The sequence below is a fragment of the Panthera uncia genome, chromosome F2 (genome assembly GCF_023721935.1).
Source record: "Panthera uncia isolate 11264 chromosome F2, Puncia_PCG_1.0, whole genome shotgun sequence".
NCBI lineage: Eukaryota > Metazoa > Chordata > Mammalia > Carnivora > Felidae > Panthera > Panthera uncia.
The window spans coordinates 13305186-13312618 of NC_064812.1; the positions used below are offsets into that span (position 1 = coordinate 13305186).

At 43.8% G+C, this 7433-nt stretch overlaps 1 pseudogene; it reads left to right on the plus strand.

Moving 5' to 3' along the window:
• The first annotated feature begins 1008 nt into the window (after positions 1 to 1008).
• Positions 1009 to 1107, plus strand: LOC125925036 (uncharacterized; annotated as a pseudogene).
• Positions 1108 to 7433: the final 6326 nt, after the last annotated feature.

Below are 7433 nucleotides of genomic sequence, written 5' to 3' on the forward strand. Positions count from 1 at the left end.
TTTCCCCATGTGGCAAAGCAGAACGTGCACAGAAATCCCTGCCTCCTCTCTGCTTTTCAAGCACTGCTGAATGCCTCCTAATGATTTCATCTGCTTGGAGGTCTGCTGGGTTTTCTACTTGCATAGAAGGTGGTGGTGCCCGGGGCTGATGCATGCTTTGACTACTGACTTGAAACATGCTTTGATGAATTAGCGCAACCCGGCCAGCCATTTACTTTAAATTTTACCCTTGATTCTTCCTCTAGCAAACAATTAAGGAGCGGCAGTGGCTTCCTGCAGGGGAGACCAATGCCTTCTGTCCTCTGCGGAAACAGCTTTGGCGTTCTTCCAAAGGATGAATGGTGTGGACCAGGAGCTCCAGTCTCCCTTGGCTTCGAAGCATCCAAATAAGTAAACATTTAACTGCTTACAATAAAATAAAAATAAATACAGTCAAGTCACAAACCAGGAAACCAGTCTAGGTTACCAGATCATCCCGTGACTTGACACGGGGGCTAGAAAATGCATCCTTGAACTTGGCAATGCAGGAATCCGAGGCGCACCGAGGGGTCACATGAATGACTGGGCCCAGTGACAAGGCACCATGTTTTCCTCTTCGCTGGGTGAGGAGCCCAAACCAACCTCCAGAGCTCCTGAATAAGAGGAAAATGTCTCTTTAACAGCATTAAGGGACAATTTATTATGTGTATCCTTCCAGGGAAGCATAATGTCAGTGCAGGCCCATTGCATTTGCATTATTTCCAGACAACAGCAGCAGCAGAAAAGGACACTGATTTATTTCAGAGCAAGCACAGGTGAATTTAATGTCTGTTGGGACTGAGCCAGGGAAGACTTAACCCACTCTGGGCTTTCAAGTGCTTGAGGGGGGACCGCGGGTTTTTGGAAGGGTCCTATTGGCCTCCGGCTAAATTCAGCTTCCCTGAGCCAATATTACTTGATCACCTGGTCAGAAAAGCTCTTGCAGAGTGAAGGGGATGAAGCAAATTCTGTTTAGGAATAGAAAATCTGGTGCTGGCTTTGTCAGCACATACACTAAAAATTGGAATGATATTTGCGTGGCCCCTGTGCAAGGATGTCACCCAAATTTGTGAAGCTTCCGTGTTTTGTAACTGGAATTAAAATAACATTGAATGAATGAATGAATAGAAAATCTGGTTTTATGCCCTGGCCCAGCTAATTTCTTTGTCAATGACCTGGGCGAATAATTTAGTCCTTTTATTCTTATTTTTTAATTAATTAATTAATTTTTTAAAATAATTTAGTCCTTTTAAGACCCAATTATTTCTTTGTAAAGGAGTCTGAGAACACTAGCCTGTAGGCTTGTAGTGAGGATACAGTAGGCAAATGTATGAGAGAGGGCTTTGTGAATTGTATACTTGCCATTGTTTGGAGCTGACATCAATTTGGGATTCCTAGCAAACAGCTTTATCCCAGAAGAATCATCAAGAAGATGGTAATCACAATTACCCTTTGAACCCTAGCATTCGAGCATTATAGGATTGTAAAAGGTCCTGGTAGAAAGTCTGAGATAGCTGTTCCCAACCTCTTGTTGGGCAAATGGAGAAACCAGTTGTAGGGAAGGAAGTGGACTGAACATCATGGGGGATGAGGTGAATCTTAATTATCTTTGCTCTCCGTTCCTTAGCAGTATGCTTCAGAATGCTGTGTTCACAATAAAAGCTCAATAAATGCTAAGAGAAGTGACAGAATTCACTCACTGTCAAACACAACCAGTGTGGCTGTTGACAATGGCAGTTGGAATCTTTTCTTTTCAATGCACGCTCCAAGTATCTTTTCCTTTTAAAAAAAGTTACTTTATTTATTTTGAGAGAGAGTGGGGGAGGGGCAGAGACAGAAGAAGAGAGAGAATCCCAAGCAGGCTTCATGCTGTCAGCACAGAGCCCAACATGGTGCTTGATCTCATGAACCATGAGATCACGACCTGAGCCAAAATGAAGAGTTAGATGCTTAACCAACTGAGTCACCCAGGCTCCCCTAAGATTCTCTTCTTTAAATATAAAACCTTGCAGGGACTGTGTTTGCTGGTCACCTGAGTCGTCTTAAAGAGGAACACAGCTCATATAAGCCAGCAAGGTCCTGGTAAAAGCCACCGGCTTCAACGTCTGATGGCAATTCCTTGAAGTCTTGAAGAGCACTTCATTCTTGTCAGACCATCTTCCAGTAGCCATTTTTGCATCTACAGTTGGGTAAATTTACAAAATGTTGCCCAGCGCGTTACCTTATTTAATTTCCTGAGCGATCTGATGAAGGAGGCACTATTATTTATTTCCATTTCCCAGCATAAGAAGTTGGGGATCTGAGGGTCTGTAGTACTTGCTTATTGATGCCAGGACTGGAGTTGGAACACAGAACTCTTGACTGCAAGTGCGCTCTGTTAGTACTACCTTATCAAATATCCAATGGGCCTCCTTGGCTTCTGTTTCTCCTTTCTTCCTTTTCCTCTCTCCTTCTGCCCATCCTTTGTTTCCCAGCAGCTCAGTATCATGGCGCTAGGTGACACGCTAGGCATGGAAGCAGGTGAACAATAAATAGAAAAGTCCCTGTCTTTGAAGGGTTGACAGTCTACTAAAGGAGAGGATCTACAGGTGAAAAGGGTAATTCCAAATGTAGGTCATCTTTGCTAAGCACTAACCGTGATCGAGTAGAGCCTAAAAGGGTAAACTGACAAGCATCTAACTACCTGGAAGATGGGAGAGGGAGATAAACCCCTGTCCAGGACACTGCTGTTGCCTTCATCCTGGAACAATCATTCACTGGATCCCAGGCTTCCCCTTTCACAATACGTAGGCTTTCAAAGTCCGTGCCTTCAACTTCCCTGCTCTCTTTGGTGTGATGAATGAAAGACGGGTGTGACGCATCCCAGTGGAATCTGCAAATCGCTGATTCTTTAAAACCTACTTTTGTAAATAGCAATAAAACAAGCCTCAACATTCGCTCCTCATTCAGGGAGTTCATTCAACCAGGAGCCCTGGAGGAAGGAAGCTACTCCCTACAAACTGCTCTCTTTTCAGGGCTCTTGTCTGAAACTGAAACTCATCTCCCCACTCTTCCCTTTTCCTGCCTTGCTTTAATTCTGAGTCAATTAATCTGGAATCCCTTCTGGTTTCCCTCCTTTGTCTGCCTTCACTTTGTCTAAACAGCAGAATTGGTTATGTTTGCCAAATGAATTATTCCACCCCAAAGTGTGTCCAAGTCTGGGAATAATACCCCACAGGCATTCAGTAATGATTTGTTCAATGAATAAATGAATGGATGAAGAAATGGATAATAACCAGGTTTGCATATTCTATCATTTACCAGTTGCCTGACTTCAAGAAAGTTATTTAATCTGGTTGTGCCTCAGTTTCCTGTCTTTGCCAATGGTGTGCGTCAGTTACAAAAATGTCTGTGTGTATGCACTCTATAAAGCACCTGTGATTCATTCTGGTACTCGAAAAATGGTAGCCATGATGCTTATCGTTACCATTATTAAAGAGACCTGAGAGCCACAGGAGGAATGTTCCTGTAGGGTGAGGAGGTTCAGGAGGATAGTTTCTGCTGGCTGTGAGGAATATAGGATTTAAAGAAGCAGGGGGAAAGGTGCAGGGGAAGGCATCTCAGCTAGTAATTCTGGGGTAAGAGGGTGAGATCCGAAATCTTCTGAAGATAGGAAGGTGAAGAGGAAAGGTAGGGAATCAGGTAAAACTGTAGAAAGACGTGAGGGGATGTATGTCCTTAAATTTAAGTTGTTAGTGATTATGTATTACGCGGTTATCATGTGTTACTGAAATATGGCACAAACTGTGCCCAAGAAGGGATGCTGGTGTTGGTGCCATGCGAGTGGTAAGGGTGACAGCACAGGGGTATCTGACATGCTGTGGGGACACAGGGGAAAGAGGCTGGCACTGTCCTCGGACATCTTGGAGAGGCCTCATCACGAAGCCACTGGCTCAGCAAGAATTCCCTCTTCCTTACTTATTCTCTCCCTTGGTCACTTGCTCATTTCATACATATTATTGAGCACCTGCTTACTTGCTAGATGTAGAGTTGGGTGCCGGGGACATAGTTGGAACAAGACCAGACTCGGCCACGGAGCTTTGAGTTTAGTAGATCTCTTGCTGTTGATGGGAAAGATGCCACTCCAGAAGGAGACAATGGCATAACAAACAGCATGGAGAACTTTCGAACAAGCCTGGGCTTTCACAAGCTGCCCATGGGAATGGCAGGGGTGTACGCAATCCAAGTGTCCTGTGGGGTCGAGGCTGATGTAATATGTCCAGTAAAGGAGCAGATGGAAGATGGTAAACAGGGAGATTCATGTTTCAGAAGGAAGCGTCTGGTGGCAGGTGGGTTAGAGGGGAACGCCATGGTCCTTTTAGAGAAATAATGATGGAGAGAGTGGAGGGCTTCTGGGAGAAAGCAAATTGAACTGCAGAGTCAGATGGTGAGGTGAAAGTATGTTTCTGGATGTAGAATTCTCCCCACGGTCAGGGATGGAGGAGAAAGCACCAGCCACTAGCTGGACGTTGGGGAGGGGCAATGAGCCCCTGGATGGAGGAAGCAGCCTGGGGGTGGGAAGGAAGAGTTCTCGGGGTTCTGTGACCAGTAGGGCTGATGGTCTGATTCTGCGAAGTGTGATTCCTAACATCCCCCCTCCGCAGGGACTCACCCTGACCCTTTGAGAAGAAGAGGGTGGGTTTATTGGCATCATTTCCATTCTTTGTAATGGGATCAGTTTATGACATCTGAGGAAGAGTCAACCAGTCAACCTAGGGCTGAATTTGAGATTCATAATGACTTTGGATGGAAAAGGGTGGAGATGAACAGCAAATCACTCAAAATTCCATGTGTAAAAATAAAACAAACATATCTTGATTTATCACCGCCTCTGTGAAATCTCTTCTCTCCAGTTAATGTCTTCTTGTGCCAGGGGAAGCGCTTTAAGAAAAACAGGAAGGGGGACAAAACAGAAGAGACTCTTAAATACAGAGAACAAACTGAGGGTTGCTGGAGGGGTTTGGGGTGGGGGGACGGGTGGGAGGCATTAAGGAGGACACTTGGGGTGAGCACTGGGTGTTATATGTAGGGGACAAATCACTGGATTCTACTCCTGAAATCATTATTGCACTGGATGCTAACTAATGGGTGTAAATTTTAAAACACCAATAAACAAATCAACCAAAATTTAAAAAGAGAAAAGGAAAAAGAAAGAACAGCAAGGTCAACGCAAAGAATTTTGTAAAGTCTCTGTCCTTCTCTTGCATTTCTTTCTCGCTCAGATTCTCTTTTGGTGCGGCACACCATGTAGACCACAGAGCAGAAATTCCCCAGAGATTTCTTTCTGCCAGGCTCCCCAGCACCATCCATGCCCCCAGTCTTTTTTACATATCCCCAGTGACAACTCCTCAACTTCGGGGCCATCATCTTTATTTGTCTTACGTGGAGGAAGCACTGAACCCTTTTCTCTAGCAGCCCCATCATTTAACGCAGTGTCTGACACGCCCCTGAATAGATAAATATTTGCTAAATAAACTGAATTGTTAGTGGTGGGTAACATGTGTTCTGACATTCTCTAGTAGCTATTTTTGCAAGGATGCTCATGGAGATGAGGGAAGAGACAGTTTTGGGCAAGGACACTTTTTCCTGCCCACTCTTCATGTCACCACCCATTTTGTGTGCTTCAAAAGAAGAATTTGCTTCAGACGAAACTGCATGTGGAGTCCTGCAGTGGCTCATAAATTCCAGTTGGCAGAAACAGCTGGGCTAATTGCCTAAGAATCTCTAGAGATTCTGATTCAGTAGTTTCGGGGTGGACCCTGGAATGAAAAAAATATATCTATACCTATACCTATATCTATATCTATATCTATATCTATATCTATCTATATCTATCTCTATATCATCTCTGTATCTATCTATCTATCTATCTATCCTTCCATCCATCCATCCATCCATCCATTTTCCCAGGTCATCCCAAAGTTTGGGCAGTGCCATTGAGAGACAGGAACACTGCCAGTGGAGTTTGGAAATGTGGGTTGGAGTTTGGAGGTCCACCATGATTAGTAACTGGGACAGTAGCTTATTTTCTATAAGCCTTGGGGAGCCCATCTGTAAAATGACAACAATAATCTACTTCTCAGTGCTCTTTGGAGGTATAATTAAGTAATACTTATAAACAAAAGAGACACACAGTAGGTTCTCAGTTAATGTTAGGTGAATTTAAACATACATGACAGAAGAAAGAGCAGGGAAACCAAGGTGTATGGGACAGCTTATAACCAGGCTTGAAAAACAAAGGGTTTGGATATGGATAGAATGTGATGATTCATCTGTTGTGTTTTAAATTGCTTGGGCTGTGGCAGCATAGAAAGGGGCCCTTGCTGGAAGATCTATATCCCAGGGGGCATGAGGAAATCCTTGGGCAGTTGTCAGTCCAACCCAGAAAGTAATGGGATTAACCCCCAAAGCAGTTCATTCTGTGGTCAGAAGACTGGCTGTGCTCTTACAGTCATTTATGAACATGCACAGAGTGGCAAAAGTTTGAGTCACTCAACACATATGTTTCCAGCTGAGATCGAACAAGGAGACCCTTTGCCTTCTTGTTTTAGCTCTCACGTTGTAAACAAGTGTCCTTTCTACAGTCTATTTAGTGCCAAGTTTTTCACATTTTTTATGCTCGTGGTTGGTGACTTTGCTGTTTAAAATGGTCCCTGAGAAGTGCTATCTAGTGTTCCTGAGACCAAGAAGACTGTGATATGCCTTCTGGAGAAAATACATGTGTACGTAAGCTTGGGTTTTCCTGTTGTTGGCCATAAATGCAATGTTATCAAATCAATAATATATATATACATCGCATAAGGTGCTATTAAGGAGATAATGAGTAGTTGTCTATAGACAGAATATTTGTACCAATCCTTCACAGCGAGATTTTACACATCGAGCTAATGGCTCAAAACATTAGGTAAAGCTTCTGTGTGTTTCTTTGAGTGTGTGTGTTTGGGGAGTTTATTGACAACATCAGTGACAAGCATTTTATCAAATAAAATTTAAATAAACTGTTTGAAAGGGTCCTTCTAGACTTTTGTTCCAATACCCCTGTGTAATAGATGAGCAAATCAAGACCGAAGAGAGTGAAGTGAGTACACAAAATACATATTCATTTGGTTTTCCATTTGGTGCCAGACCCAGGACAGGAAGCTGGATCTCAGTTGACAAGCCCTTACCAATCTTCCACTGTATCCAAATCATTGTCGTCGCTGCTGCGCTGAGAGATGGAGGTTGCCTAGATCCAAAAGGGTGGGGTTGTTATGGCAGCAGACAGGGAGATGGTCTGGAAGATGAGGTTGGAGGGGAGTAGAGATGAATCCTGACACAACGAAAAGGGAATTGGCTTTGAGTTCAGACAGATTCTACCATCAGTTCCCACAGACTCT